Source organism: Corvus brachyrhynchos, unplaced genomic scaffold, assembly GCF_000691975.1.
Source record: "Corvus brachyrhynchos isolate BGI_N302 unplaced genomic scaffold, ASM69197v1 scaffold43, whole genome shotgun sequence".
Taxonomy (NCBI): domain Eukaryota; kingdom Metazoa; phylum Chordata; class Aves; order Passeriformes; family Corvidae; genus Corvus; species Corvus brachyrhynchos.
The window spans coordinates 5,423,693-5,445,330 of record NW_008237353.1 but is presented as its reverse complement, the minus strand read 5'-3'; the positions used below and the strand labels follow the sequence as shown (position 1 = coordinate 5,445,330).

General features: G+C 40.2%; 1 long non-coding RNA gene across 17 annotated transcripts in view; it reads left to right on the top strand.

Moving 5' to 3' along the window:
* Positions 1–21,638, top strand: part of LOC108445840 — a 116,668-nt gene that overhangs the window by 52,393 nt on the left and 42,637 nt on the right. For 13 of the 17 annotated variants that reach the window (XR_001860840.1, XR_001860846.1, XR_001860847.1 and 10 more), the window contains one exon: positions 5,767–5,870. The exons of 2 other annotated variants lie outside the window; for them this stretch is intronic. This is a non-coding gene — a long non-coding RNA (uncharacterized LOC108445840). Of the gene's footprint in view, positions 1–5,766; positions 5,871–10,071; positions 10,126–10,651; positions 10,792–20,862; positions 21,149–21,638 lie in introns of those variants that run through there. 2 more of the 17 variants (XR_001860838.1, XR_001860845.1) reach the window with 2 other exon arrangements.

The following is a 21,638-nucleotide window of genomic DNA, read 5'->3' as shown; positions in this document are numbered from 1 at the left end:
GCATCATTTAGTGTTCAGACTAGTCAGGCATTGACTCAGGGTGAGCCAAAAATTATCAAGTCTGTGGAGCTGATGTCTCACATGGGATGTATTAGTTGCAGCTTTTCAAATACAGGAATTTTTATTGAGTACTATCTCTTTTGAATAATTCCTTAGATATTCTCATCCTGTAGTATAACCTTATCAACATGCAGTGAAATTGTCTAACTCTGTACAAAAGACAAGGACAAGGAAAATGAAATATCATAGTTCTTACATGTTTTGCCTCTTCTAAAATATTTTTATTCCTATAGTGTGGGATCTCAAATCTCTTCTTTTTTAGTCATCTGCAAAGAGCTTATAAATGTGAGGGAAAAGGGATTCAGAACAAGAAAACATTAGTATGGCTGAGACCAAATGATCTGTTTTCAATAGAAAGGAATGCTGGATGCTTTGGAAAGAGTCTACAAACTGGATCAGTATATGATAAAAAATCATTGGTGTATTCTACCAGTCTCACTTTAGCTCCAGTTCCAGATTTATTTCTATTTGTTACATGCTCTACCATCTCCACTCTGATATCTGATATCTTGAGAAGGAATGCGTTCCCAACTCAATAATGCTGTTTGCCATAGTCCATTAGGACTTCAGGTTCAAGACTTTTTAATCTTTTTCTTTCAGTTGAAGTGGATTTTTTGGGGTTGTAGTTAATGCGTGTTTTGAAATAAGAATCTGAGATTGAAGCACCCTTAAATATAAGGGCATCTGTTGATGGATTCACTGTGTTTCCTCTGTGGTACTGCCATAGATGTGAGGTGTTTTTTGAATCCTCAGTTTGACTACGTAATTATCTTGTAGTGCATTGATTTATTGCTTGCAGCCCTGGGCAAAACATTCCCGAGACTTGGACTTCATTCTACTATGCCAGTTCTATTTTCTTATTTATTTAAAAATCATCAGTGTTTGCACAGTGCTTGGAAGGATGAAGTGCTATGAACTGAAAGCAAGAGGCAAGCAAGGGCACTGTTGGTGCTACATGTAACAGGAGTCCTGCTTAGGTGTTGGGTATGACTTAGTGGTGGCAGAACTGCTTTGACAGACTCATTTATTTGATTTACTTTGCATGTTTCTGCATAGCTCAACAAAAGCATCCTGGGAAGGTGGGAGTCCACACCTTGCTTACTCCATCAGTTAGACTGTAAAATGCTGCTTCTATTGATTTACTCTGTCCACAAATTTTCACTGCTAGCAATGCAATTCCCACAGAAAGGCTGTCCCATGGGAGTGTATTTTTCTACTTACTTGATGTAACAGTTACTTTTCCTTCATTACTTTTATAAAGGATTTTGGTAAATAACAATTATAAACTCATTAGTCTCATTATTCTAAATGGAGCAGATAAGTGGATATTTCTTCTGACAAGGATGCATGTAGTAAATGACTGATAGATGGAGTTTAGGAGAGGTTTTGGTTGAGATATTTCATAGTAATTAGTCTACTCAAGAAAATAATTTACTCAGTCACATTGACGGGAAATTGGAAGCTTCCATTCTACTGATCTATTATGTAATGCACTTAGACATGTTGATTGTGATATTTTGCTTTGAGTGTTTTCTCTAAGCATCTATGATTAAATTGTGCAGTAATGGGCTTAATGACAACCATTGAAAGAGATGACCTTTTGCAGGCCAGTAAACAGAATGTTTTAACAATCTGGGTCTCTTGACTCTTGCAAAATTAGCAGAAACTGGCTCACGCAGCTAGCATGGGTAAAGGGCCGTGTAAAAAATAGGGGGCAAAAAGCCTCTCATGAAATATGAATCTCTCTTTTCTTGAACTTTGCTGGATTTTAATGGCTTTGAATAGGCCCAAAGGACAGTCTTCTCATATTTTGATAATTCTTCATCCTTTTAAAACATACCACAGCAACACCCTGGGAACTGTAAAGTCATGTCTAATCAAAGAGTAGACACACAGTAAACAGGAGTGATAGAGGATTTTGCAAAATACCTGGCCGAGGGGACCCAACTGTTGGCAAGGATGGAAAACATTTTTTGAGGTGAAAATAGTGGAGAGACTATTTGAACAAATAGGCATAGGGAGTGGTCAGCAGTAGATGTAACCCCATTGCCTTCCATTATCTGTCATGTGTGGAATACACATTCCTTTACCACATATTGTGAGCATGTCCCTGTAGGTCCTGAATGTAGGTATATTGACCTTGCTTTTAAGGCTGAGCCTTTTGGTTGATGATTTGTTTGATTTAAAATGCAACTATTTATATAGGCTTTGCATGAATGGAAAATTCAAGCTTCAGTAATAAAAAAATTTCTTGAATTTACATGCAGGCCTGCAGTTTAATTTAATGGGATTACTGAAAATGGTTTATACTGGGAATGAAGTACATGAAGCAGAAACCAAGATGCATATTTACACTGAGGCAAGTAGTTTCCTATCTTAGCTTTCTTTCATGGGTACATGTGGAGGTAGATGTCTTTTCTATGGTCCAGTGGAGCATTTGGACTTCTGTATGGTATGAAAGGTTGACGTAATGACTAAGGCACGGACTCAGGCCGGCAGGGAATCCGAGACTTTTATTCAGAGAAACGAGCTGGTTTTATACACTGCTTCAAGACCCAGTATTTCCTTGCCTGGTGTTTTTCACTAAGTGACCTATCACACATTGCCATGTCAGTAACACACTTTCTTAATGTACCTGTATGGGGGTGATCACACGTTGCCCACCCGGCAGCTTCTGGCAGGCTCCTCTCCGCAGGGCTCTGCCCTGTGGCATCTCCCCCCACCAAGGTCAGGTGGAGATGAGCTTCTTTGTCCTGTCATGGCATTCTGCAGGCTCATCCCACAGCCGGCAGCTCAATTCCATCCTAGCTCTTCCCACGAAAGGTGGGATCTGGACATGGCCTGGAAATCTAGACTTGGTGCTTTACGCCATAGCTGACAGTCTGACAGAAACCCAGCCAGCCCCCAGTCTGACTCCATCCACTCACACTGGAGAATTGTGTGGATGATCCAGTCAGCATTTTGCTTCCTTTGGTGAGGCTGTTCATTGGTTGAGGACTGGGGCTGTGCAGTGGGCAGTTACGCACTCAATCTGTAAAGTGACTGAAAAGTCAAACATGTGGGAAGACTTTGCAAACTGGGGAAAATGAGTATAAATAATTTATTGCAACCAAAATGAAATCCCCTGGTTTTATTCCTTCTAGATTGCTGTGTCCCAAAGCAGGGAGAGAAAAGAGGGTCACCTGTTCCATGGGAGACAACCCAGGGGCAGGATATTGGGTGCTGGACATTGGGGAGTGCTAGCCTCTGGGAATGCCATGGGAAACGTTCCAAATTCACCCTTTGGGGGTAGAAGGCAGGGAGAGAGCTGTGCCTATCTCTGGAATCAGATGTTTAAGTTTAAAACTCTGTCTTGAATAGCAGAGCCAAGTTCATGCCAAGCTTAGAACTTCTGGTAGAGGACATTTGTGGAGCAAGAAGGCAGCAAAAACTCAAGCTGCAGACACAACCTGGATGTGCTATACTAGGCACGTACTGCTACAGGCACAGCCAAAACAGGTTAACAAACATGTTAATTTTTCATAAACAGCTTGGTGCATTAGTCTTGCGCATACGTGTTTTTAAGTGATGGTGGTACGGAAAATCCCCTTACCCTAAGATAAATAAACAACCACCTTTCTTTTTTTTTAAAAAATTTTAACATTGTTGACCTTCTCTGCAAGTGTATGTGCTTGTTTAAAAGGATTGGTTTTGCTCCAGCCCTTCCTGCCGTCCCATTCCAGAGACAGCAACATCGGCTGTGTAACTATGTGTTTATGCACATAGCACACAGTTCCATGACATGGAACAGATATTTTCACGCTTTTAACAAAGTGATGGAAAGGTCTCCAAAGCCTTAATGGATTATGAAAACCTAGATGAATGACTTCAAACTATAATTCATAGACTGTGGACATTTGTCCTCGAGTAAGTTACTGAATAATGTTAAATATTCCTAGGGGAAAAAAAAAATCAGTCTTCTATAACATGTTAGCAGACTGCATTTCTTTCAGTCTGAGAAACTGGTAATTTTTGGGCGCTAGGAAAATAATTCTAAATAACAGAAAAGGAAATATTTTTCATTCAAAATCGGAGATTTTTTAAATTTCGAATTGCATTTACAAAATTAGATATTTGAATTTTTATTCAATTTTTATACAGTTATGTTTAGATCATTCAGGGAAATAAAATCAGGGCTTTTCAAGTGCATCAGTTACAGAAACTCCGTTTGCCAGTGAGCAAACTGGATTCAGTAATGAGTAATCAGTGTGCTTTGCAGGATCCTTAGAGTCATCATGTTTTTGATTTGAGATGATCATGTCTGCCAGTGAAAGAGTGCCAGCAAGCCTTAAAACTCCATCTCCTGAACCCCCTTTGCTGCCCCTCTGCTCTGGGATGATTAAAAGGGGGTGGGGGGTGTGGTGTCTCCCTCTCCGGACCCTTGCAACTCCCAGTCTCTGGTATTCTTTCTGGGAATGCCGCTGGATGGCAGCATTTTTCCGTGCAACTCTTCAGAGAGGAGGGCGAGGAGAGGATCATTAAAGGGAAAAAACGATTAAAGGAAAAAAAAAAAAAAAGTGAGCAGGGAAGGAAGAAGAAGCCACGTTGAAGGTTGCTACTTTGAAGACCAGCATGCATCTCTGCTTCAGTGTAACTTATGCAAATCTCCAGCATTTGCCTCTCTTCTTTTAATTCTCTGGCAGATAGGATACATAAATTGAAATGAGGAATTCAAAGGCAGGATCTGACTTCTCCTCCTCCCCGCCCCCTTTGGTGCTTTTCTAGTTACGGGGCTCTATTCTAAAGTGGGAAGCTGGCTTCTGTCTCTGAGAAGATGAGCAGTGTTTGTGAGTTTTCTCCATTCTCTTTCTTTACTATTAGAGCCAATACTTTTTTTGGCTGTTTAGGCCTGCGCTTCAGAAAGCAAGTGGACTTGCTTGTCTTGTGGTTTGCCCAGGCACTTATACACATGACCTTCAAACAAGCAACTCAGTTCGTTTCCATCAGCTCTTGAAGGGCTTACCTTGTAAATTATGTGACACCTTCTCTCCCACTCTTGGCATGTATGGAGGGCGTAATGGCTCTCTTCTTTCTTTCTCTGTGCTTTGGGAACAAACATCTTCAACATATCCTGCTTCCAGCATCCCCTTGGATATATCAAAAGCTGTTACCAAACCCCTGTCTTAGGGTCCCCAGGAGGTGGTGCATGGCAGCAGTTCCTTGGTGGTTGATTCCTGGTTTGCCTTCCAAAACTGACCCAGCTTCTGCCCAGCTGTGTTTAGACTTTCTGTAAGCTCCCCATCAGGTTATGAGTTGGAAGGCAGCATACAAACTAGGACAGAGCTCATGCTAGTAAGCTTAACAAAGGATCAGGAAAATAACTTGTCATAAGCTCTGTGGTATTATATTCCACTGAAGATTTATGGAGAGAAATATATGTAACTCACTGTTGTGAGTGTTATATATATGTGTACACACACATATATACACACATACACACGTATCCATCTATCTATTTATCTATCTGTTATCTCTCTATCTATCTATCTATGTTACTCAAAAACAATGGATCACATATGCTGACCCAGGCAATGGGAAAATTAGTCACCTCATGAAAAGTTAGCAAAGTTTTATGCCTAAGAGGTTTCATACATATATATATATATATATATATATGTATGCATGTATGTATGTATTTAATCTTTTTTTCTCTGTATCTTCTTGTAGTTAGGAAGATGACATTTGGTCTAGTCCAGAGGGGAGAAAAGGCAAGAGTCAGATCCATTCTGCTGGCCATGACACGAGGTGGAAATGGCTGTGCCTAATCAGGAGTAAGTATTTCAGAATATGTGATCTTTTCTAGCTTAAACCCAAGCTAACTTGCTCGTAGATGCTTGAGCAGAATTCACTTGCTTCTCTTTGGAGAGCTAGAGCTCATGATCTGTTTCAGTATTGCAGAAAAAGCTCTTACACTGTTTTAAAGCTTGTTGTTTTGCTTTTATCTTAGCTTCCCCCACCCCTCACCATGGCCTATGCTTGAAAAAATTTAATGCTAGACAATGTGGTTTCATTTGGGAAAGGTTAGTGGTTTAGAGGAATGGCACTGTTTACTTCTTCAAGGGGTATTTGAAGGTCAGAGAGGGGAAATAAATTGTCCTTCCATGCAAAAAATTTAATTTTATTTTTATTAATTTTTCTGTCTTCCTGGAAGTTAGCTTTGCATAGCCAATCTCTGGTATTTTAAGTGTACACTACTGACTGCTGTCTGCCAAATGCTTGCTCCTTTGCCATCTCAGAAAGGCTTCATCATGTCTTCATCATGTGGCTTCATCATGGATACCTACCCTAATTTTAAACAAAGCTCTGCACATATTACTGGTTTCCAGGTTATTCTACTTTGTGTCTTGTGGGGGGAGCACTGCTAGCACTATTGCTGAGCATTCAAGACTGTCAGTTTAGATTCTCAAGATCCTTTTGTTTACTCCTTCTCATCCTCTGGCATGTGTTTTGTCTCATTTCTTTTCTGCTCTCCTTGGCCTTCTCTCCAAAGATATTAATGTTGATCTGGACAGATGTTATTCTGCTCTGGTCTTGTCTGGGCAGCTCTAGAATCACAAAGATCAGAGAGAGAGAGACCATGCTGCAAATACCCTCCTACTTGATCCTTAGGATGAAAGGAGGAATGGGTAACATAAAAATATGCTCTAAAAGGAAGAGACTGCAATTCATTTCAGGTCTTTTAGAAGTAAAGAACAGCCTGGGAATTTTTTTTTTTTAATTTTTGATAGAAATGTCCCTTGAGAATAGGGAAGCCTTTGAATGATGTGTCTGCTGTGCTGCCCAACAACAATACTGAGAGCTGCGTGACACAGTTGGTGGCCCTCACCTCCTAAAGCACTGCTGGCCAAACAAATGCCATGTGCAAGGCTGTTCCTGTGCCAGATGTGCACCGACTGTTGCAGGGCTTAACTTGCTTTCTGAGAGACCAGCCAGATGATTTCTGAGGGAAGCACAGAGAAGCTGACAAATCTGGGGCATTGAGGCAGCTTAATGGGTCCTTGGCTGTTACACCCTCAGAGCAGGGTGGGCTGCTAGAGGCAAAATTAATGATGTTTTGGCTGTGCCATATATAGAAGTGTGGTTTCTGGTGAAAACAAAACACCAAATTAGTAAGAAAAGTAAAGCTGTGGAGTTAAAAACATCTGTTTGTCTGTGTAGTGCAAACCTAGTCTGCAGGGAGAAAATAAAAAGTACTGATATGTTCCTGTCTTCAAGGTTGATGTCTAGGGATCAAAATTATAAACTGGTATACTGGACATTTTAAAAGAAAAAGAAATTATGCTCTGTGTAGATAAATAGAACATTATTTCTGTCAGCCACCAATGCCTTATAAAACAGGTAAATTTGCTCACAGTTGGTTGAAGATGGCCCCCCCCTCTCCTCGTCTTCCACCTGTTATGTTAGGGAGGTGCACGTAGCTGCCTCGCTTGCAAGGCCGCTCAGGAAAACTCTAAGTGGAAAACCAAGTGACTTCCAAAAACTGTAGGCTTTAATTATAGCAGCACAGTTTCAGGTCTAAGAGAGAGCTATCCCTGGGAGGATGGTCTGTACACACAGTCAATACTGTCTAGACACTGTACATTAGGTACAAGTGTGATATGGTTAATATTTTTGAAGCAGACTCATCTGCTATTAGAGATTTGCTTTCTACCCCATGACTTAGGCAGGGTTAGTGGCATGTACTTGGTTCACCTGAGTGCTCCCTGCTGGGTTGGATTATAATTGTCCAGCTTGGCGTCATATTCACAGCCTGATGGTTTACAACACTTTGGAGCAGGGCAACACTGTCTGTGCCCCTTGTGAGTGGAAGGCGCTGAGCAGCCTCAGACCTGACCTGTGTAATGCCTTTGGCAAGTTTAGGTTTATGGCACTGGATACTGTGTCATTTGGACCCTGGTTTATCAGCCAGGAAATCATGCATGGGATAATTTCCCCTGTTACGAGGCAATGTGGGGTAGTTCCCTTGTTTTACCCAAATTAATTATCAGTCAAGGTATGTGTGTGTGCTGGTATTTAGGCAGAAACTGGTAAGGGACTTGTTTTTGCTTTATTTTTGTTTTCTCTGTGTTTTGTTTTTCTCAGTTGTGTGCAAGATAGAAGCAGAAGAGACAAGTATTCTTAAATGTTAGAGAAATGTAAACAGGAAAGAAATCCAATATAACCATAATTATACTTCCTACTTGTCTTTCTGTTTTTTACATATGAATATTTAATTGTCTACATCTAAGCATATACACCTTCGACAGGTTTTCTGGGGTAGAAATCCTATTTACTGATCTTTAACATATCTCCACTCCTGGTCTTAGTGCTAGATGGTGCTCTTTGCATCTAACATGTTTTTCTAGCCTTTTCGAAAGCATAAACTCAGTCAAAAAAGTGTAAGTACCAAAGTGACAGCTGACCTCTGTGGTCTTAAGCAAAGACAGAGGTGTCTTGTGTAGCCCCTTTACAGTCCAGCTGTAGTCTGTGCCTGAGAGTAAATCAATAAATGCACAGATGTAGCAGCAGAGAAGGCACAAATTCAGTCACTTATTTTCAATCTCTGTTTGCAGAAAATTCCTGTAATGGCCATTTTCCCAACCCTACTGGCTTTTCTCCTTCACTCCCCTTCTGAAAAACTGGAGAGGGGTTTGGAGCTTGCGGAGAAAGATTTGTTAGAGGAGAACATGTCTGTGGCCAGTGTCTGGGAAGCAGGTGCAGGTGGGGGCTGCCCCTGTACTGCTCTCTGTGCAGACATGCAGCAGGCAGCCACCATGCAGCTCTTCAGAAGCTGTCCTGGAGGTTACACTGAAAGATGAAATATCTTTCAGCCTCACTTGGGCTCCTAAGCCTGCATTAGCTGTCGGCGACAAGTGAGAGACAAATTACATGTTTTTCCAGTGCTGTCCTTTATAACAATTATGCCTTAACAGTGGGAGGAAAGGGGATAGTTGGAAGTAGGTTTAATCCCAAAGGGATGGTTCATTTCCTCTAACTACCACATTTGCCAGTAGCTCTGTTCTCCTTCCCTCAGCCTCCCTCCCTCCTCCTCTGTTTCCCCTCACCCCATCCCTTGGCAAAGTTACCTTTGCAGTCAGGGCCTGCTCCTGGCAAGGATTAATGGTTTATTGGAATTTGCACGCCTTACAGTAGTGTGGCACATATTCTTACAAATTTTATTGCAATGCACCACAGTATATAATTTCATTAAGCTGCACATGTCATGGTTATTTGCCGTTATTCCCAAGACCTCTATGTAGTTTTATCAGTCTCAAATGGCAATGAAATAAAAAAAAAAATAAAATAGCATAATGCCTAAATACATGCATGTAGTTTTATCAGTCTCAAATGGCAATGAAATTAAAAAAAAAAATAAAATAGAATAATGCCTAAATACATGCAGAGAGGTCAAGGGACCCTATATGCTGACTACAACAACAAATTTATCATCTCATTTATGTGTGGGCAGGGGAAGGGAGCAATTTCTTCACTGTATTTTAATTAACTGTGTTTCACTGCGCCGTAGTAAAGATAATAACCATAACATTAGTGCAACTACTACACTATCAAATGCTTGTCACAGCCTAATATTCTCCAACAATATAGCTTCACAATGGAAACATGCACAACAAAAGAGCAGCTTGTTTTGTTAATTTACTGGGGCTCTGTGTTTTTTGGAAGGCCGATATATATTTCTGTGAGACTGATTAAAATAGAAAGAAGTGTACATAGTAGAGAATAATATTTTTTACTGATGTGGGATTCATTTAACAAAAGTGTTCCTTCAGGAAAGCAGAACCAAGATGCTAATGTTATACCTCATTTATTGCCAGCATATTCAGTGACATTTCATAATGTACATCTGTCAGCCAGAGATATAAATGAATGAGGTGAACCATGCAATTTACCCTCAGGAAGTTCCATTAGAGCCCCCAAAGTATAATATTTATGAGGTCAGAATCAATTAATCAGATAGCTTTATTTGCTTTTCAGCTCAGCATGCTCTTCTGCACCAAGCTGTTGCATTGAGAAACTCTTTCCTATTTGGTAAGAGGAGTCAGTTTGTATGTGCTGCATGTAGTCTGTTTTGTAAATCAATTTCTTTCCTCACACAGCTTATACTCCATACAAATACAAACTATAAATAAAGAGAATGAAAAATAAGTCTCTCTCAAAATACATATCAGAATAGAAGACTTGTGTGTTTCCTGCTCATTGCTGTAGCCCCTTGCAAATCTGTTGAAAATGAGAAAAAAACCCTGGGAGTGAATGGTGTACCTTAACCAAATATGATCCCAGTAAACAGAAAGTCTTGCGGGGAAAGTAAAAAATAGTTAATTTTTTAAAGTCTAAAGCTGCTGATTTGATCAAAAGAACTCATTCAACTTTATGAAATAAACTCAGTACATTTTGAGATGCATTACCAAAACGGTTTTCCTTTGCAACCATGTTTTGAATGCTCATAACTTCAATTTCCCCTTCTTGGTTAGATTGACCATTGGTTTGTCCCTGTGAGAATCTGTGTCCTATCATTTTTGTTGTAAATTGCAATCGTTTCCTGGTCCATTTTCAGACTCATTGGGAACTTCTCCTGGCACTCTGACACCAGTGGAGAGGAGCAGGCTCTTGGCTGCCAGAGCTCCTGGGAGGTTCAGGTGCAGCCTGGTCACCACCTCAGGTGTGGACTCCTGGTTCCTAAATGGAGTCTTTCTTGTAAGGAGATTTTTAAAAACTTAGCTGTAATTTTGATCATATTGTGATTTTCTTTTGTTTTGTTTTCTTTTTTCTTTTTTTTCCCCTTTTATGGTAGACAACAGATGCAAAATATAAATTTTGGTAATAAAATCTGCATCAATATGTTTGCACTGTCATAAATGATGCCAAGATATGATCCAGCATTTCTTTTTTTCTTTGAAAATGAGTTTATTTAAGATGGTTCTGCCTGTTATCTAATAAAATGACTTTTCCCAGAACATTTCTCAAGGATGAAAGTGAAAGCAGGAAGGGCACATCTGAAATCACTGGTAGAATTATTACTAGCAAAGACTAAACTGAGAAAAAGCCCCAGAATGATGCTTTGCCTTCACAGTTTATGACCAAGATCCGTAACAACTAACATTTTGTATTTAAAGCTTCTCATTTTGCTGAGGGGAGGTAGAATATCTCATACTTCAGATCTGGTCTTTTTCTCTCGAAGAATGTGGATGGTAAGACAATTTTTTTTTTTTTCCACCCAAAACTGCTGTCAGAAAGGGCTGATACATCCCAAAACCAATAAATCACAGGGTGGGAGATCTCAGCAAGAGAGGAAGGAGGGATGAGGCCCCTGTGTATCACATAACCCCGTGTTTGTAAGTACTCATTTCAGAAATAAAGAGCAATGCTCAGCACACATCAGAAAGCCAGGAGACCTGTTTGGAAGAGGAGCTAGAGCCTAAAAACTGTGGGTCTAGGACAAGTGCACTCAATTCACTTCTGGCCAGAGAGAGAGTAGGAGGGAAGAAGTTTAACATTTTCAGTAGCTGTCTGTGACAGACAGCTGTGAGCCATAGAAGAGATCAGCGGGCTAATTTATCAAGAGCATAAAAATACAAGTTTGAAAACTTTTTTTTATAGACATTGGTGCCAGTGACTTGAATGCTGCTGCTTCCATTCCCAAGTGAGCATCCCAATCATTTCTTAGGGAGTTTCTCCTTTCTTTCTGGGCTCTTGTGCATCAGAATGAAACAAGTGACAAAACCCTGAAGCCGAAATCTGCCTGCCTGTGTGGCAGCAGAAAGCAGAGCTAGGTGTTCAGGCATTCTCCACTGTGGTAGATGTGACTCTGTCTTTATGAAACAGCCAGCTTATCAGCAAATGCAGTATTTTTATAAGCATGGTGTGTGCAGAGTCTGATTTTCATACATTTATTCTCACTACCTAGTTGTATCAAGACACTGTGAACATCAGTGTGTTTTGTTTGCTTGGTTTTATTTTCTCTGGGCTAGTGAGTATTATTGGTGGGATATCAATGACCAGCTGGAATTCATGATATTTTTCTGCTGTGTGATTTTGCTACCGAAGCCTTGTAAACAGAGGGCAAACACTTCTGGAACAAGAGTGAATACCCTTGTTTGCATATGAATGAGTATTTGTATGGGCCCTTATTCTCAGCATTTATGCAAATGCAAACTCATACATGTGAAGGGGTGTGGGAGAGGGAACAAAAAATCAGAATCAAAATGAGAGGCTGGATTCATGGAAATGTTTGTTTTACATTATTTGTCCTGTTCCCTTCATCTTTTCTATTGCACGGGGTTTCAAAAATGGCCCACACCATGTGCCAGAGTGTTTTTGGTATAAGGCTTTCTGATTTAACCAGATAGCAGAAGGGAAGAATAGCTCATCTGAATGGAGGAAATGTCAGGAAATTGTTTCCAGTCAATACTCCTAGTTTTCCTAATCTCCTACCATTGTAGGGCAACTAGGGGGACCAAAATCGTTGATTTTAGAAAAAGATGAGGAGGTAATAGCATCTTTGTTGTGGCTGGCTCTTGCAGGCTACTCTATGTTAATAGATAAGCTACTTTAGATTTTGCCCTCTTTTCCTGAAAGTGGCATAGTAAGTAATTTTTTATTGGGGCAAGGGAACTCTTCTGCAACCAGCCAGGGCTATCTCATCTTGCTGTCCTTTCATACAGTCCCTGTTAGACGCCATCCTGCACCATGCAGCTGGGAACTGCCTGGGATACTGCAGGCTGGCTAAGGTTCTGGCTGCAAGGTGGTGCCAGGGGTAAAAGGTGCTTGATAAACAGTTTTTGCAGGTAGCTGTTCTCTTAGAGTAGAGCAAGTGCAAAAGAATTATCAATTAGCAAAGGAATAAGAGAAGCTACAAATGGCTACGTCTGGTATTTGCAACAGTGCTTTGTGGCAAGACCTGAAGTGAGCAAGATGAGGTGCTGCCTCTTAATTTAGTACAGATCCTTCATCTCCTACAGGACAACATCTCGGAGGCCCCTTTTAGGCTAATTTATATGTGTCCCCCTTGGGTTTATGCACATTTGTTATTGAAGCATTTAGCTTTTCTCATCCAGGCCTGCCTTTTAGGCACTTTTAAAAAAATTTTATCTGGTTGAAGTTTTCATGTTAACATGTACAGCAATTATTTACTGAAATACTGTGGGATTCCATCCAGTAAATGAAGATATGCTTCCTGTGTTTAGATTTATTCCCCTCCACCATGTCAAAATCCCCTGTTTGCAGTTGATATGTTCTGTGACTGGAGATCAGATGTCCATTGCTCCTACGTGCCATGACCCCTTTTAACACTTAGAATTACTAGTTGGCTGTCTGTGTTACAGCAAAAGCTATACCACAGTCACCTTCCCAAATGTCGTCCAGAATCTCTCTTGCATACTGTGAGCAGTTCCTGGTGGTTCCTGCAGACCCTCTCGAGCCGTATCTTAAACTAATATTTGACTTATGAATGACAAAGAGGAGAGGAAAAGATGAAACCTCTGTAGAGGGGGAGGAGGATGGGAAAATCTGATCATGACACACTCTGTAAACAAGAACCCAGAAAAGGTAAATGACTGTATTTTGGTTGACTTAGAAGATTCATGATCTTTGTGTAGAAGGAAATCTTAAGAAGACCTTGGAAGTTAGGTAACAATAGTATTTCTGGTCGTGTTGCATCCTGAAGGAAGAAAACAGTGCTAGAAAGTTTGTGAAGGTAACAAAAAGAAAAATAAAGCAACAAAGTTATTGCAAATGAACATATTTTTTGGCCATCTGGGATGGGGAATGGTATTGCAGAAAAGGAGTATCTGAAGATTGAAAATCAAATAGTATATGACAGCAAGCTGAAAAGAGGAGTCAGGGAATTGTAAAGAACAATGAAGCAAAAGCAGGAAATCTAGTTGCTACATGCAGAGAAGTAGGCTGAACAAACAAACAAAAAAGAGATTACTCAAAGGCTTTTTTAAATGAGGGTAAGAAAACCCCTCCTTTCTACATCTAAGCCATGTACAGTGAGAGGTAGAGAGATGAATAGGGATAATACTTCAATGAACCAATAAAGCAAGATAAACTCTAAACCGGAAAGGTCTACCAATACTTTTGTGGGGAAGATAATTCACCTGACTGTTCAAAAATCAAACATATTAATAGCGTAAGGGAGTATACCACCTCTTAATGCTGCTAAGGATGGTCTGGGGGTTCTAAAAAACAAAGAAAGCAAAAGCACAGAAAAGAACTCATGGTCAGTCCAACTTGATGAACATGAGAGAAGGTGCCCATAGGTTTAGTGCTCCCCATGTGGTTTGGTAGAGAAGTCAAAAGGCAGAAGAATGCCTTTCCATTTCAGTGACCCTGGGAAAGCTGCAGAGAGTGGAAATGAAAGAATTAATGAAAGAAAACAAATCTAAATGTTATTGACACTGTGCTAAGAACTAGAGGGACATAGTTGGACAACAGTGCTGCACTAAGGTAGATCTAATATAGACATGGGGCTTCTGTACTGGAGGCAATAAGTACCTGGCACAGAGTACACTTAGTCTACGTGTACAGTCTGCAAAAGACTCTATGGATAAATGTACCTCTATTTATCTAAGATAATTCTGAGAGCAAAATACAAGGGAAGCTCTATGGAAGTGAGCAGGAAGTTTGTGTCTCTTTTAAGTTAAACAAAAATTTACTGAAATCTGTCAGAAATCTACTGTATTAAGATTAGCATATAATATTGTTAGACTGAAGTAAATGTCTCCCTTATGCTGATTTATTTGAACTGGGTTGTAAATAGTGCAATGTGTTTTCTATACAGTCAGGTGAATTCAGATTGACCTGTAGTTTGAATTTATTCTATGTTCTTTACTAATTTGCTAAAAGAGCGGCCTTATTCCAAACCAGCTTAATTCTCTGAGATAATTCCATAGCTGAAAAAGCTTGTATTTGATTCAGTACTTACTTTTTTTTTTTTTAGATTAAACTATATATGAGATTTTCAGTTGTCAGGGATCAGAGCAGGATCATGAACAATCAGCTGATTTATTGCTGCGCTTCCAGTTGAAGATAATATGAAAGGATCGTAGTAGCCTAATGAAGTTTTTTATAAAGACACAGCTTAAAGCCCGTCAGAATGTGCCATTATGTGGTAGCTGGTTGAATGCATTTATTATTCTGTAAATATAATTGTTTGTTAAGCAATCAGCTGGGTTTTCTAAGTGCTATCACTAACCACTTTTCCTTGAAATTATGTTGGTTTTAATACATATTCTTATCCCAGGACTATCTCTCTTCTAGTTTTTTTCATGTTTACAGCAGAAAAAACTCCACTGAAATCTAACAAGTCTCTGTATTTAATCTGATGCAACTAGCAAAATAGAACTGGGCTTCATATTTTGATGTGTGCATCGTCCAAGTCCTATACGATTTGCACCATTGTGTAATACTTCAAAATTTGTCAGAATGTTGGTACTCCTCCTCTCTCTCACAGTATTTTAAAAGAGAAGATGATATCCGTGCAATGATGCCTTAGTTAAAGGGACAGTTAATTATGTGTGACAAAGGCAGGGCAACGGGGAAACTTCACTGCAAATTTTTTTTGTATGTTTGGGCTCTGCTGAAACTGTAAGCTCTCCCTCTGTATAACACACCTGAATAATGCAGCTGGTTAGTATCAACTCTTTTTGGCCACTGAAACTTTTTAAAAAATGTAAAATGCTTAGAAAATTTTGCAGAATAAAGATCTTTTGAGAGTTATCATATACTATACATTAACTAGTCTGGTTTTGATTGCTGGATTCTTTACTCATTACTATATTTTAAACCATTTCTTAAACAAACCTAACGTGTCTTATACCAGAAACTTCTCCTTTAACTTGACTTGTAGTATATATTTTTATATGCTACTATATGTATCTATTTCTGTCACAAACACATACAATTTCCTTGGCTTTCTAATACGAGTGAAGTTTTTAAGTAGATGGCACTTAGACACTTGAAATCTCTAGGATTCTAGGTGTGGATTCTGCCAAGCTGAATCTTCAAAGCTTGATTTAAACTGTTTACAGATTGTGGCTTCATCTTAAAGCTGAGGTGTAGTGTTTGTAGCCCTTGTGTCCAGTTCATGAATGGAGCCTGGTTCTCTCTCCTTTTACTTATATTGAGGTGTGTGCCTTACCTAGACCGACAGCTCCCCTGATTCCTGAAGTGATTGTATGCAGAACAAAGCAGATTTTGAAAAGTGTCAGTCCAGTGGGATGAAACTCTTGGTGATTTGCTTTTTGTGCAGCCTCCAAGAGCACCACCTGCCTGCCTCAGGCTCTGGAGCCTGGAATGCCACAGCATGGCACAGTTAAACCAAAAGGGGACAGGCAATTCTGTGTGTGCTACAGTGATATCATCTCCTGTGGGTCGTTCTGTGGTCTCTGTACCTTGAGAAAGCAACACGTTGCCGTGTTCATGTTGAGGAGAGTAACACAGAAGCTGAGAGGTAATGGGTGTAGGAAGGATTTCCTGCAAGCTTTTCAATCTGGGCTGTGTGCTGAAGCCTGGGAAGAGAAGTAAATTGCCAGATGGTACACTTGTCACCATCTTGTCCTCCTTACCGTCTGACAGGAAGTCTTTGCAGCTCCTTGCTTCCTTGATGACAGGCTCCTTTGATTTGATCCAGCCTGTTTTAAGGGAGTAGGATATCTGGGAGGTGGGGTGTGCACGCCTGTGAGCTGGATTTTAGAGAGCTGTACACAGCATCATAGGAGTACTTGTGTGCAGTGCCTTTGCCCCTTGAACAGCAGCTTGGACAGGGGTTTGGTATGCATTGGTTTTGTCATCTATATAGGATCACTTGCAAATATCAATGTTGCAGTATTTATTCAGTGTAGTTTCTGAAGCTTGCTTTGTGAAAATATCCTTTTACTCTCTTGAGCTCTCTGTGATTTTAAGAGGAACATTATCCCAAATGACTCCCTGTCTGAAAGAGTTGTGGGGTCTGTTTTGGAGAGGCAAGGGCATAAATTCAGACTTCATTCTTGCTGCCTCTATGAAACAGATTAAAACATGCATGAAGTTTGAGGCATGATGCTTGATTCAGAGGACTGTACAGCACATAGGTGAATCTTTTTTTCCATGCAGGGACTAGCTCTGCTGAGGCATACTTGTGGGGGTGTGCTGTTGCTGTAAACCAGCTCTTGAATTCATGGTCAGGAGGTGCTAGCACCTTACAGAAGCTTACTAGGCTTTAAGTGAGGCCGAGGGGCTGTTGTCCCCACATCCCATGGCAACTGGGGCTCACTGATCCTCCTGTGAATGTCTCAGCCTGAGTATGCAGTGCCCCATCTCCTGCTTGCTGCCCTCCACTTTCATGGCATTTAGGTTAAATTGGGCAGGTCCTGCTTTATCAGATATGGAGCATGCTGAATGGTGATCAAGCCTTACTGCAGAGGCTCGTGGCACCTTAGCATTTAAAATAAATTATAGGAACATAATGAGTGGTCTCCAGCCTTTCTAAACTTGTTGGAATAAAGGTTCGTGTGTGCAGTGGCTAGGGGAGGGCGTCCTTATTCCTGGCTCAGTCTGCTGTAATGCAAACAAGAGATATTAATCACAGAGAAGCCAGACTGGATGTATTTCAGACACACGTCTAGCCCATCCCTCACTAACCAGTTCATAAAGCTCCCCAGTGATGGGGATTCCACATGTCAGGAGTCTATAGTCAGGTCCTGGATGATCTGCCCTCCTTACCTTCATCTTTTGGCATACTTGCTAATTTTTGCATGTCAGTATGTTTTTTGAGATATTGTTGATTTTTCTCATTCACTTGCAGGGCTATTTGATCTGTGTCTGATTTAGAAGGAGATCCAATGTACATGTTTTATACAGCGTGAACACTCAGTGCAGTTTAGTGGTCAAGGGCATAGAACTCTTTTGTAAACAGAAAGAAAAAAAAGAAAGAAACAGAATAACCTCACAACTCTTTTTAATTCCCTCAAAATGTGCCCTTAAAAGGATAATAATGCACTTAATGCATATAGCTACCTTAAAAAAAAAGTAAAAAGAAAACACATTCTTTCTAATCCATACTTTATCCTTGGAGTTGGATGATGAGTATTTCAAAGTGTGTTCTGTCAAAGCTTTTTTGACAAGCAGTGATATTTGCTGTGAATCTTAAACTTCAAAAGATAGGAGTATTTAGTAAATGAATTCATTTCAAAGGATTAGACTTTCACTGCAGATGTTTTTGTCTGCCTTATTTCCCTTGAATCTTATAATTGCATCTCTCTCCTGTACCTGCAACACATTAATAATCCTTCTTTGCTTTCATCACACTCCAGTTGCTTTGGTTTGTTTTTATCAGCTGTTTCTAATAGTTTTGGTTTTCTTTACTTAAGTCTGAAATGGAAGCATCAGTGGCAAGGTAATATAGTAAGTGATAATAATATGCAATAATGCCTTCAATCTCTTTTTTTCTCACCTCCCCCCCTCACTCTAATGACATTCACGATAGCAAAAGTAAACAAAGAGCACATGTATAAAAAAAAAAAGGGGGAAAGTTATTTATATTTTGCTGAGCTTTTGTATTGCTGAAATGCTAAGTGCTAACTTGATGCTGGGCTCATGGAGTGAGATGGAAAAGTCCAGAGATCAAGGGCTGCAATACAATGCTCGGTCTGTAGTCTGACTGCCCATATAGCTGAGATTATATTGACATTTTTGCACCAGCCTGGAGAACGTGGTGACTGGGAACATGTGTTACATTTTTCAGAGTTTTCTTTTCTAGGTTCTCGTTCTGGAGAGGCCAGATGTACTCACCGTCAGGCCATTTTCAGTGTCTCTCAAGAGCAAATGTGCTGCAGCAGGAGAGGTAAACACCAGTGAAGGTCAGCTGTGCTTTGTGCCAGAGTAACTGGGAGATCTGTCTGTCACAGAAAGAGCAGCAGCTCCCTTTAGCAATGAGCACCTCAGAGGGTCTACAGGTCCTGCTGTGGCCCCAGGACTCTGGGCCACTCCTGGGAGCTGGATGGGTCCTTGATCTCTCCTTTGGTTGTGCTGCCATTCCCTTCAGTTTAGCTTCTCCTTTCTGTTGGTCATTTGTGAATTCTCTGATGATTTCCGTGAGTGAGTTTCTTTTCCTCGAGGAAAGGGAATCTACCTCCCATTTTCCAGCCACCGGGAGATACAAGAGTAATTTGATAGGAACACTGAATAAACTGTACTATTACAATAACCTGGGACTGTGCTAGTTATGGGAAAGGATGTCATAGCACTTGATCTTATTAGTGGGTGTGTGTATAAAAGACATCTCCTGTGCTGCTGCATAGAAATTTAATTGTGTGGATTTTTCAGTGTTAAATAATGGATGTTACAGTCTGTCATGTGGCAGTTTTTATAAGGTTTGTGTGTTACTCAGTGACTTCCAGCACTTTTTAGATAATAAGTGGACCTGGACTACAGAGAGGACTCATGAGAATATCAGTTTTCCTCTTTTTAGTACAGTGCAGGAGGTCTGAAGCTGAGCGTGCACTGGAATGTTATTTTTATTATGATGCTATTCTCTCAAATATATCACAACAACAACCACAAGATTAAGAAAACACATTGTGGACAGTGCTTTTTTTTTGTGTTGCCTCTGACTGGGCTCGACCTCTTCAGTTTTCAAGGCCATGAATTGGAATGTTTCAGAAACACTAGACTAATTCAAAATTCAAACAACTTTCAAAAGATGAATAAACATATTTGATCAGATCATCCTGTACTCCTGAGGGTTCTCTTTTCCTCCCTCAGAACTCTGTAGTCATCCAGTCAAAGGTACAGCCTGTACACACCATTACAGCCCACTGTAAATGCAGAGCTGGGCTGCCTCTGGGGTGTTTACATGTCTCAGTGTGATGGATCTCTTTGGGCACTGACTACAGGCAGTGGTCTGCAGTGCTCTAGCACTGTGCTTTGAAAGTCTGGTGCTGTATTGTTTGTAAATGAAGCCTTTTGTTAGATGAGATTTACAGACATGTTTGGGCAAATAAAACATCTAATTTGAGTGATCTAATTGCTGACTCTAAAATGCTGTTTGCACATTACACTGTTTAATTACTTCAGTCTAGTAGTTGTCTAGCAATGTCTCAATCTGTTATATCTGCCAGAATTAAAGGGGGGAAGAAGGATTTTATTTGGTATCATTCACTGTGCAACAATTGTACAAAGCCTTAAATGGAGAAGCAATGTTTGTCCATTTTAATACTTTTTGTGACAGTGCCACAATAGCATAAAATAAGGAAAAAAATCTGTGCAGCTTCTCTCTAAGGTTTTGTGGTTCTTGACAGCAGTAATATGTAGTCTGAGAATGCAGTTCATAAAATACATGCCAACAAAATACAAACTAGCATAGTCTCTTCATTTTTCCAACACAGCTCTTAAGATAAAATGAAATTGTATGTGAGCATAAAGGGAAGAATAAATGCAATTAGCCACATTGTGCACTCTGCTCTACTTAATTCAAATTGTGAGAGCACAACTTGTATTAGGTTTATATATAGCCCCATATAACTCACAACTCTCAGCAATCCTACCACAGTTACGTACATTCTTTACAAGAGACGCAAAAGTAACAAGGCTGACTATCTTTTCAGAACATCACACTCCCTACTAAACATGTGCTCGCGTGTTTGTAATCTGTTGTCCTCTTGGCAAAGCATGTCTAAGAAATGTGCTGGAGTTGGAACGGTGTCTCTGTATAAAGCTGCACGTCACAGTATTTTTAAATCAAAGACTACCTCACCTTGTGGGGAAAAATACAGATCATTACTGCAGTATTTTTCCTTTGCTATCTTCTTAGTTATGAGTATTGGATGTTTGTTTGTTACTTTGATCCTTTCTAATTGTTTGCACTTGTGGGAACCTGTATCTTCTGCAAAGGTTTCATGAGGCATCGTGCAGTGCCTCAAAGTTTACTGGGTTTGATTAGGAGGAGGAGCACTGATTCTTTAGGGAATGCTTTCTTGGGAAGCAGTATCTCACACAGGCCACGAAGCGATGAAACAGGATTTGCCTGGAGTGCCCTTTTGCTGTCATCTGCCATTTAATGTGATCACCACTGGTAAGCACCAAGATAGCCAAAGAGAAGTAGCTCTTTTTTAACACTGAGTTGGGCCTTGTTGTCACACCCTTCTCTGTACAACTGACTTCTGCTACTCCGTGGGAACTTCGGATATGAGACTATGAATGCTGAGGCAACATGGTTATTTATATGTTTAAGAGTGCCATGTGGTTTGTTTTGAAAGAACTCCATGTGTAAGGTAAGCATCTGACCTTTCTGTAATTTCTCAAACCTTGACTTTCTTCCCCTCCTTCCCAAACCTCATCTGTTCACAGCAGAAATCCTAGTCTTTGCTACAAGTCACAGCCTGTGTTTGTTTCTGAGGGATCTTTCCTGTGTTGCAAGACAAGAACTAGCAGAGATGTAAGCACTGAAGTATATTCCCTGAAGCTTCTCTAAAATGTTTATGCCGGTGGCAAAGATCCTGTTTGAGATTTCAGCACAATAGAGTTGAATGCAAGAGCTGCAGGCAACTGCTGCGCACTCTGCT